Genomic DNA, 12,044 nt, shown 5'->3' with positions numbered 1-12,044 from the left:
GGAAATGAGCAGAATCTCTGAAGCTCTGTTTTCCATTGTCTCCTTATATGGCTGTGATTGCGCAAGGAATGAGCCTACACTTTCTGTCGTTTCCCCAAGGCGTTTGCAGCATTGTGACGTATTTGTAGGCATATCATTGGAAGATTGACCATAAGAGACTACATTTTCCAAGTGTCCGCCTGGTGTCCCTGCGTCGAAATTGGAGCGTAAAGCCAGGTGCAATTATTTTTCCATTTGAGAGCAAGGAGAAACCAGGCTTCCACGAAGGATATATCATTGAAGAGATATGTGGAAAAACACCTTGAGGATTGATTCTAAACCACGTTTGCCATGTTTCAGTCGATATTATGAAGTTAATTTGGAAAAAAGTTTGCGTTTTGAGGGCTGAATTTTCGTTTTTTTTTTTTTTTTTTTTTTTGGTAGCCAAATGTGATGTACAAAACGGAGATATTTATTATACACAAAGAATCTTTTTGGAAAAACTGAGCATCTGCTATCTAACTGAGAGTCTCCTCATTGAAAACATCATAAGTTCTTCAAAGGTAAGTTATTTTATTTGAAGGCTTTACTTGTTTTTGTGATAGTTGCCTGCTAAATGCTAACGCTAATGCTAACGCTAAATGCTACGCTAGCTAGCTACTGTTACACAAATGATTGTTTTCCTATGGTTGAAAAGCATATTTTGAAAATCTGAGATGACAGTGTTGTTAACAAAAGGCTAAGCTTGAGAGATAGCATATTTATTTCATTTGCGATTTTCATGAATAGTTAACGTTGCGTTATGGTAATGAGCTTAGGTCTATAAATAGAATCCCGGATCCGGGTTTGGTCGTCGCAACAGGTTAAAGAGAATACAATTCTCTCACATTAACATAATTACATCATTTCACGAACAGCTGCATGTTTTCTCATTCATTTTATACAATAATTAGACGCAAACCTCATAATGGAGGCACCTGTATAAACAGATTTATGGTAATGTGGCTGTATTGTCTTTTATGAGGTCACAAACATGGAACAAAATGGACCGGGTCGTAGCTGGCTTCTCCACCGACCATTTACACATTCTCCAAAACATGGACATAGTTCAGTTCTCAAGTTCTGTGATGAAGAAGTTCCTTTGTTCTACTGTGAAACTCTCTCTCTATATACTGCATGGCAAGAAGGAGAGAGTCTCCTTCAGGAATTTACGACCTGAGATAACAGAACCTGGGTGTAGGACGGAGGGGGGGAGAGGGGGATGCCACGCTCTATACCCAGAAAGGAGACAGTACTATAGAATTCTAAAATAAACTGTGGAATACTATACTACACACTGTAGTATCCCTCAATCATGTGTAGTATTTACTATAGTATTTACTATAGAATGCTGTAGTATACTGTAGAAAACTACAGTAAATACTGCAGAATTATAAATAAAAAAAACACTGCTATATACTACAGTAATGTCGGCAAAAACACTACAGTCCACAAAAACACTGCACTTTTTTTGCTATTGTAAATACTACAGTATTTAATTTGCATAAACCCTGCCCATTCCCCTGCACTAAAAACATCCAATGTGCTCAAAAACCGGAACATAGAAAATAAAGCGCGTAACTAAACCACATAACATCCGAACAATTTCACACAAAAACATGATGTGAAACAGAGGGCTAAATACATGTAGATGATTAGGGGGAATGAAAACCAGGTGTGTATGGAACAAGACAAGACAAATGGACATATGAAAAATGGAGCGGCGATGGCTAGAAAGCTCGAACAAGGTAAGGAACCGACTTCGGCGGAAGTCGTGACAGTACCGCCCCCCCGACGTGCGGCTCCAGCAGCGCGCCGACACCGGCGGTGAAACTCCCGCAGCAGTTCAGGATCCAAAACATCTGCAACCGAAACACAGCACCTCTCCTCCAACCCGTACCCCTCCCACTCCAAGACACTCCCGACACCTCGAATCCAGGATGGAACGAACGATGTACGCCGGGGCCCCCTCAATGTCCAAAGGGGGCGGTGGGACCTCCCGCACCTCAGATATCTGGAGCGGGCCAGCCACCACCGGCCTGAGGAGAGACACATGGAACAAGGGGTTGATACGATAATCAGAGGGAAGCTGTAAACTGTAACATACCTCGTTCACCCTCCTCAGGACTTTAAATGGCCCCACAAACCGCGGACCCAGCTTCCGGCAGGGCAGGCGGAGGGGCAGGTTACGGGTCGAGAGCCCCGGTGCGAAACCCGGGGTCTCACTGCGGTGACGGTCCATGCTGGTTTTCTGGTGACGCGCGTCTCGCTGGAGGTGTACACGGGCAGCCTCCCATGTCTCCTACGTGCTCCTCAACCAGTCGTCCACCTCAGGAGTCTCGGTCTGATCCTGATGCCACAGCGCCAGAACCGGCTGGTATCCCAATACACACTGAAACGGGGAGAGGTTAGCGGAGGAGTGTCGAAGCGAGTTCTGTGTCATCTCGGCCCAGAGCACGAACGCTGCCCACTCCCCCGGCCGGTCCTGGCAATAGGACCGCAGAAACCTGTCCACATCCTGGTTGACTCTCTCTACCTGCCCGTTACTCTCGGGGTGAAAACCTGAGGTAAGGCTGATCGAGACCTCCAGACATTCCATGAATGCCTTCCAAACTCTTGACGTGAACTGTGGACCCCGATCCGACACTAAAACCACAGGCACCCCGTAGTGCCGGAAGACGTGAGTCAACAGGGCTTCCGCAGTCTGTAGGGCCGTAGAAAGACCGGGCAGAGGGAGGAGACGACAGTACTTAGAGAAATAATCCACAACGACCAGGATCGTAGTGTTTCCCTGTGAAAGAGGTAGATCTGTTGGGAAATCCACCGACAGATGTGACCAAGGTCATTGTGGAACGGGTGAGGGATGTAACTTACCTCTGGGCAGGTGTCTCTGAGTCTTACACTGGGCATACACTGAGCAGGAGCAAACATAAACCCTCACGTCCTTTGCCAAGGTGGGCCACCAGTACTTCCCAGTTAGACAGCGCACCGTCCGACCGATCCCCGGATGTCCAGAGGAGGGAGACGTGTGGGCCCAATATATCAACTGGTCACGGACAGCAGACGGAAAGTACATACGCCCAACAGGATACTGGAGGGGAGCAGGCTCTGTACGCAATGCCTGCTCAATGTCCGCATCTAGCTCCCACATGACTGGCGCTACCAGGCAGGAGGCCGGGAGTATGGGAGTCTGATCCATGGGCCGCTCCTCTGTGTCATACAGCCGGGACAATGCGTCTGCCTTCTTATTCTGGGAATCTAGGTCTGTTGGACAGGGTAAACACACGATGGGTAAAGAACATGGCCCACCTTGCTTGACGAGGATTCAGTCTCCTCGCTTCCCAGATGTACTCCAGGTTGCGGTGGTCAGTCCAGATGAGGAAAGGGTGTTTAGCCCCCTCAAGCCAAATGCTCCACGCCTACAACGCTTTAACCACAGCCAGCAACTCCAGGTCCCCCACATCATAGTTGCGCTCCGCTGGGCTGAGCTTCTTCTAGAAGAAAGCACAAGGGCTGAGTTTAGATGGCGTACCCGAGCGCTGTGAGAGCACGGCTCCTATCCCAGCCTCGGACGCGTCCACTTCCACTATGAATGCCAAAAAGGGATCCGGATGTGCCAGCACGGGAGCAGAGGTAAACAGAGCTCTTAGCTGCCCAAAAGCCCTGTCTGCCTCAGCCGACCACTGCAACCTTACAGGACCCCCCTTCACAGTGAGGTAATGGGCGCAGCAACCTGGCCAACACCCCGGATAACCAGGTGTGTATGGAACGAGACAAGACAAATGGACATATGAAAAATGGAGCAGCGATGGCTAGAAAGCCGGTGACGTCTATCGCCGAACGCTGCCCAAACAAGGAGAGGAGAACGCTGCCCGAACAAGGAGAGGAGAACGCTGCCCGAACAAGGAGAGGAGAACGCTGCCCGAACAAGGAGAGGAGAACGCTGCCCGAACAAGGAGAGGAGCCGACTTCGGCGGAAGTCGTGACACCTACCTACCTACAGGTTATGGAACATTTGATATTTTTGTGTTTCTCCAGTAGGTTTTTCCTGAAGGAAAAGCCCCCCACTTCTATGTCAAAGATAAAACAAAAACACCACAATAAATAATGTAATGTCACAGTAAATGGTATTAGTAGTGATGTTGGGGCGATGAAAACAGCCACTACCTTGGTGATGGGTTATGTTAGGGCTATGGTTAACAACCTGTTATGGCAAGGCGATCCCCGAGGGGAACTCCACCCCCCCCATTCAGCTGAAAAGGTGGCGCAGGGAATTCAAAAATATTCTTTAGAAATATTTAACTTTCACACATTAACAAGTCCAATACAGCAAATGAAAGATCTTGTTCATCTACCCATCATGTCCGATTTTTAAAATGTTTTACAGCGAAAACACAACATATATTTATGTTAGACCACCACCAATTCAAAGGAAAAACGCAGCCATTTTTTCCAGACAAAGATAGAGTCACAAAAGCAGGATTAGAGATAAAATGAATCACTAACCTTTTGAAAATCTTCATCAGATGACACTCATATAACAAGTTACACAATACATTTATGTTTTGTTCGATAATATGCATATTTATATCCACAAATCTCGGTTTACATTGACGCCATGTTCAGAAATGCCTCCAAAATATCCGGAGGAATTATAGAAAGCTACGCCAGATAACAGAAATAATCATCATAAACTTTGACTAAAAATACATGTTCCACATATAATTAAAGATACACTGGTTCTTAATGCAACCGCTGTGTCAGATTTTTTAAAAACGTTACGAAAAAAGCCCACCATGCAATAATCTGAGACAGCGCTCAGACGTAAAAGTATTTCTCCGCCATGTTGGAGTCAACAGAAATACAAAATTACATCATAAATATTACCTTACCTTTGATGATCTTTCATCATAATGCAGTGCAAGGAGTCCTAGTTCCACAATAAATCGTTGTTTTGTTCCAATTAATGTCCAATATTAGTGTCCAATTAGCTGCATTTGCTAGCACTTTCAGCTCATGTGCCCAAAAGCTGACGCTGGTACAGGACAACTCGCACGAAAACTTCAAAAAGATATATTCCAGGTCGAATAAACTGGTCAAACTAAGTAGAGAATCAATCTTCAGGATGTTATTTTCATATATATCCAATAACGTTCCAACCGGATCATACGTTTTCATCTGCAGCCAAATGGAACGACGGTGGCACCCACAGAGAAATGCGCCACAGGGAAATTGCATTCTGCCAAGACCGTGACTATTTCCCCGCCCATTCGGTCAAAGTTCACACCGAAAGCTCCATTTCACGTTCTACTGAATGAGGACATCTAGTGGAAGGCGTAGGAAGTGCTACCAGATCCATATCTTGTTGGGAAAGGAAGGGGCGATGACGTCAAAGTTGACCCACATTCAGAATTTCACTTGTTTGGAAGATTGCCTGCCCTATGAGTTTTGTTATACTCACAGACATAATTCAAACAGTTTTAGAAACTTCAGAGTGTTTTCTATTCAATAGTAATAATAATATGCATATTTTAGCAATCTAGGACATAGTAAGATGCAGTTCACTATGGGCACGCAATTCATCCAAAGTGAAAATACTGCCCCTTATCCTCAACAAGTTTTAATTGTGTGCGGTAACATGGCATGTTACATAGTGAGGATTTCACGTTTCAGTCCTGAGGATACACCAAGGCCTAGGTCAAAGGTCAAAAGTGTCACTTCCTGTTACTCTGATTGGACCTCTAGTTCATTACCATGTATCCTCAACACACCCCCTCTCGCCTGTCATGAGGCACATGATCTCAGGGGGGTATTGTGCATGTCTAGTCCAGAGAGAAGCTAACCTCCCAGCACGAGTCTTATCTTTGCTTTAATTACGGCCCGTAATCACAGCCTCGGTACACGCCGGCGCCGACAATCCCCTCAGTATGACAGCGCATTCACAGCAGCGAGTTGCAATCTCACATTAGTTCCCCGGCACAATGTTTTCCGGTGTATCAGGAGTTACATGGCACTTCCCCTGTAAATACAGCATGACTAATGTGTGTATAATGTAAAAAACCCAGTCTGTGACTCTTCTGCACTAGGATTATCCCTCACCCTGGTGCTGAAGCCTCTCTCTCTCTCTCTCTCTCTCTCTCTCTCCATCTGCAGCATAGCCACGGAGACAGGCGGGAGACATGAGGCCCCAGGCCCGTGGCAATCCAGCCTCTTGTTCTGGCACAATTGTCTGCGATTCTCCCCAGATATTTAGCTATTCATCCCTGCTCTTTATGACTGTTGGGCCCTGTGTCGCAGCTCCCTCCAGAGAGTGCCGCGGGAGAGGAGACAGACGGAGAGGGCTTATCTGTCCCAAACACCCGAGCGTCATCTCACCATAGAATGCTATGAATATCTCTCAACCCATGTGTGTTTATTAAGCACTGGTGATGCTGTTTGGTTGTACACTGGGAATAGAGTTGCAGGGATAGGGGATCGGGCATTGTGTACTGTTCATTTGGGTATGAATACTTCTCCCTGGTTTCTAGAGATGGTTTTAGTCATATCGTGAAGAGGGTACAAAATAAGATTGACTTTGATGAAAATAAGAACATATCTCTTTTCTCAGTTCTTTCTGATAGCAGCCAACCAGAGCAAATCAAATCAAATTAATGTATTTGTTCAAAGCAGGTTTAGAGTATGAGGGGCAGTTTATGAATAATTTATATTTGCTCATTATGACAAGAGTGACTCCCATAAATAATATTTTTCATTCAGAGATCAAACAATTACTTGAAGTGACTCTATGTACTCAGACTCTAGAGCTCTCATCAACCCAGTGATAAACCCATAATATATGCTTACAGACAGCAAAGCACATTGGTTTCCTTACCCTGTAAGCAGTCTATGGACAGGTACATTATGACAGCAATCCATGCTTTTGTTTAGTTTCCCTGACACAGTTTCCAAATGCTAAAGGTTTTAGCATTTGTGCCACAATTATCATTCAAGTCATGTTAGCGATATTAGCAATTTTTGCTCATCATGTTCAAATCACCTAGAAGTGACTTTATTGAGCTTCACAATCAATTTTAGATATACTTAATGATTTGAACATGATGTGTCAAAAATGTGTCAAAAATGCTAATTGTCACTACCATGACGTGAATGGGATTTGTGCCACAAATGCTAAAATGTTATCATTTGGAAATAGTGCCAGGGAAGCTAAAGCATGGGTTGCTCTCATACCTTGTCCATAGATTGTTTAAAGGGTAAGGAAACCAATTTGTAATTTTGTCATTTAGGTGAACTATGCCTTTAACTGAAAGTAAAGGAAATGTCAAACACAATGCACTGATGTTTCCTTTAACTAATATCGATTTCATGGTTTCAAAATTGGAAACTATCACTGGAAAACATAAACAGTCACCTCCAAAATGATTGGCTTGATAAAGATGAGCAAAAAAGACTATAAAATAAATAATACAAATACTGAGCTATATTGTATGCTCCAAAACAATTTACAATTATATTCTATTATACTTAAACCTCTTAAGGATCCGCCCCTTTAAAAAAAAAAAATTGCCTAAAAAGACATACCCAAATCTGACTGCCTGTAACTCAGGCCCTGAAGCAAGGACATGCATATTCTTGATACAATTTGAAAGGAAACACTTTGAAGTTTGTGGGAATGTGAACTGAATGTAGGAGAATATAACACAATGGATCTGGGAAAAGATAATACAAAGGAAAAAAACAACCATTCTTCTGTATTTTTTTGTACCATCATCTTTGTAAAGCAAGAGAAAGGCCATAATGTATTATTCCAGCCCACGTGCAATTTAGGTTTTGGCCACTAGATGTCAGCAGTGTATGTGAAAAGTTTAGACTCATCATTTTTTATCAAGACTGCCCAAATGTGCCTAATTTATTCATTAACAAGTTATAGCACTGTGATGAGGAAATCCGGAGGCCTGTGAGTTGGGTTTGTTGTCATGACAGCAGTAATGGGGGGGGAAGCTCGGTTTTAATTGTACCGAGGATGCTTTGTGACAACGACCAATACTTAACCCTGTGATTACAACTTTGCATCTATCTTCACCATGAGGCAACATCTATTATCTCTGTTAATGTAGGCCAACCACATGTAGGTTTCATAAAGATAACAAGTTCATATGCAACAGTGCTCGATGAAAAGGACATTTTCTTGGATGTTTGATGATAAAAACAGCACATTAAACTATTTTCATAATGTCCTGAAGATGCCTTTGGCGATACTACAGGGTCCAGGTGAAAGCTCCGTTGTGGGCTTTCTATTTAGAAGGCTCTTCTCAACACAGGGGTGGTCACTGTCTCCTGGAGAGAGGATGTAGCCTGGTGTTGTGAATGATATCAGTGAGATAACGAGCACACAGATGGCGGTAGGTGCGTTCGCATGAGAAACGCCGCCCACTCGTGTAAAATCAGCAGAAGCAGAAGACTTTAACTCCAGACATTCTGTACCCGAGGCAGCAGCGGGCGACTGAATGCAGACCGTTTTTTGTGCATTTTGTATCCCGTGAAACTTCACGTCTGTTACTTTCCGGTCATGATTTTCAGGGCCCCGCCGGTGCACGCAGAATGTGCTCACCGATTTGTTCCCATTGGAAACATGAATATTTCAATGGGTACACATTGTTCCTGCAGGGGCTAAGTACAAAGGCATCTTCATATTAAATCATTCCTATAAGTAGATATACAGGGCCTTCAGAAAGTATTCACACCCCTTGACTTTTTCAAAACAAATTGGTGTTACAAAGTGGGATTAAAATGAATTTTATCCTCAAAAAATACTCTCTAATGTCATATTGGAAGAAAATTCTATAAATTATTTTCAATTAATTTAAAATATAACACTAACATATCTTGATTAGATAAGAATTCACCTCAGAGGCAATACATGTTAGAAACATTTGGCAGCGATTACAGCTTAGTCTTTGTAGCAAATCTCTAAGAGCTTTGCACACCTGGATTGTGCAATATATGCCAATTATTCTTTAATAAATTCTTCAAGCTCTAGTTGTTGATCATTGCTAGACAGCCATTTTCAAGTCTTGCCCTAGATTTTCATGCAGCTTCAAGTCAAAACATTTTATCCTGAATAACTCCCTAGTCCTTGCCAATGACAAACATGCCCATAACATTATGCTGCCACCACCAAGCTTGAAAATATGAAGAGTGGTACTTAGTGAATTGTTGTGTTGGAGTTGCCTCAAACATAACACTTTATATTCAGGACAACGTTTTTGTGCTTTTACTTTAGTGCCTTATTGTAAACAGGATGCATGTTTCAGAATATTTGTATTCTGTACAGGCTTCCTTCTTTTCACTCTGTCATTTAGGTTAATATTATGGAGTAACTGTCAGTTTTCTCCCATCACAGCCATTAAATCCTATAGCATTTTATTGCATCCGCCATAACACCTGAAAAACAGTGTACTGTACATGACCAATACAATTTGATTTGAAGGCGATTATTGACCCCCTTGAAAAAAAAGACGATAAAGTAAATAATACAAACACGCTATATTGTATGCAAAACATTTCTTTCATGATTTTCTATTATAATAATACAATGAATTGCTTAGAGAAAGTGATATTGTTTAATAAGTAATAAAAACAATTATCGAAAAGAGAGGTATCAATATTATTGCCTAAACATTTTTATAAATCAAAAATTAAACCTGCATTAACATTCTACTTTTGAAGTTCATCTCAGTTTAAGGAATTGTATTGCGCCCTTCCATTGCTTCCTGTTTCACTGGGGTATAAAAATGAGGTAACAGGTAAACATAAATTTGTCTTCCATCACCATGGGAAAGTCAAAGAACTCTCAAACGGAAAGAGACAAATGGTTGTTGACCTTCTAAAATCAGGCAATGGGTACAAAACAATAGCTAAAAATCTACATGACCAAAAGTACGTAGACACCTGCTTGTCGAACATCTCATTCCAAAATCACTGCCAATAATATGGAGTTGGTCCCTCCTTAACTGCTGTAACAGCTTTCCACTAGATGTTGGAACATTACCCTGGGGACTTCAGCCATAAGAGCATTAGTGAGGTCGGGCACTCGCAGCTCGCGTACCAATTCCTCCCAAAGGTGTTCGATGGGGTTAAGGTTAGGGATAGGGGGCAGTATTTCCCCTTTGGATGAATTGCGTGCCCATAGTGAACTGCATCAAAATCTGTCCTAAATTGCTAATACAGTGCCTTGCGAAAGTATTCGGCCCCCTTGAACTTTGCGACCTTTTGCCACATTTCAGGCTTCAAACATAAAGATATAAAACTGTATTTTTTTGTGAAGAATCAACAACAAGTGGGACACAATCATGAAGTGGAACGACATTTATTGGATATTTCAAACTTTTTTAACAAATCAAAAACTGAAAAATTGGGCGTGCAAAATTATTCAGCCCTCTTAAGTTAATACTTTGTAGCGCCACCTTTTGCTGCGATTACAGCTGTAAGTCGCTTGGGGTATGTCTCTATCAGTTTTGCACATCGAGAGACTGAAATTTTTTCACATTCCTCCTTGCAAAACAGCTCGAGCTCAGTGAGGTTGGATGGAGAGCATTTGTGAACAGCAGTTTTCAGTTCTTTCTACAGATTCTCGATTGGATTCAGGTCTGGACTTTGACTTGGCCATTCTAACACCTGGATATGTTTATTTTTGAACCATTCCATTGTAGATTTTGCTTTATGTTTTGGATCATTGTCTTGTTGGAAGACAAATCTCCGTCCCAGTCTCAGGTCTTTTGCAGACTCCATCAGGTTTTCTTCCAGAATGGTCCTGTATTTGGCTCCATCCATCTTCCCATCAATTTTAACCATCTTCCCTGTCCCTGCTGAAGAAAAGCAGGACCAAACCATAAAGCTGCCACCACCATGTTTGACAGTGGGGATGGTGTGTTCAGCTGTGTTGCTTTTACGCCAAACATAACATTTTGCATTGTTGCCAACATGTTTGGTGTGTCTCCCAGGTGGCTTGTGGCAAACTTTAAACGACACTTTTTATGGATATCTTTAAGAAATGGCTTTCTTCTTGCCACTCTTCCATAAAGGCCAGATTTGTGCAATATACAACTGATTGTTGTCCTATGGACAGAGTCTCCCACCTCAGCTGTAGATCTCTGCAGTTCATCCAGAGTGATCATGGGCCTCTTGGCTGCATCTCTGATCAGTCTTCTCCTTGTATGAGCTGAAAGTTTAGAGGGACGGCCAGGTCTTGGTAGATTTGCAGTGGTCTGATACTCCTTCCATTTCAATATTATCGCTTGCACAGTGCTCCTTGGGATGTTTAAAGCTTGGGAAATATTTTTGTATCCAAATCCGGCTTTAAACTTCTTCACAACAGTATCTCGGACCTGCCTGGTGTGTTCCTTGTTCTTCATGATGCTCTCTGCGCTTTTAACGGACCTCAGAGACTATCACAGTGCAGGTGCATTGATGCGGAGACTTGATTACACACAGGTGGATTGTATTTATCATCATTCGTCATTTAGGTCAACATTGGATCATTCAGAGATCCTCACTGAACTTCTGGAGAGAGTTTGCTGCACTGAAAGTAAAGGGGCTGAATAATTTTGCACGCCCAATTTTTCAGTTTTTGATTTGTTAAAAAAGTTTGAAATATCCAATAAATGTCGTTCCACTTCATGATTGTGTCCCACTTGTTGTTGATTCTTCACAAAAAAATACAGTTTTATATCTTTATGTTTGAAGCCTGAAATGTGGCAAAATGTTGCAAAGTTCAAGGGGGCCGAATACTTTCGCAAGGCACTGTATATGCATATTATTATTATTATTGGATAGAAAACACTCTGAAGCTTCTAAAACCGTTTGAATTATGTCTGTGAGTATAACTGAACTCACAGGGCAGGCAATCTTCCAAACTAGTTTTGGAATCCTGAAAGTTGGGGCAACTTTGACATCATCGCCCCCTCCCTTCCCAACAAGTTATGGATCTGGAAACACTTCCTATGTCTTCCCCTAGATGTCCTCATTCA

At 42.6% G+C, this 12,044-nt stretch overlaps 1 non-coding gene across 1 annotated transcript; it reads left to right on the top strand.

Moving 5' to 3' along the window:
- Positions 1-4,027: 4,027 nt before the first annotated feature.
- On the top strand, positions 4,028-4,083 carry LOC139418320 (U7 small nuclear RNA). The gene has a single exon (XR_011635301.1). It is a non-coding gene; the product is annotated as a U7 small nuclear RNA (small nuclear RNA).
- The last annotated feature ends 7,961 nt before the right edge of the window (positions 4,084-12,044 follow it).

Source organism: Oncorhynchus clarkii, chromosome 1 (genome assembly GCF_045791955.1).
Source record: "Oncorhynchus clarkii lewisi isolate Uvic-CL-2024 chromosome 1, UVic_Ocla_1.0, whole genome shotgun sequence".
In the NCBI taxonomy this organism is placed as follows: domain Eukaryota; kingdom Metazoa; phylum Chordata; class Actinopteri; order Salmoniformes; family Salmonidae; genus Oncorhynchus; species Oncorhynchus clarkii.
The sequence above is the reverse complement of the archived record's forward strand: the minus strand, read 5'-3'. Positions and strand labels throughout refer to the sequence as shown.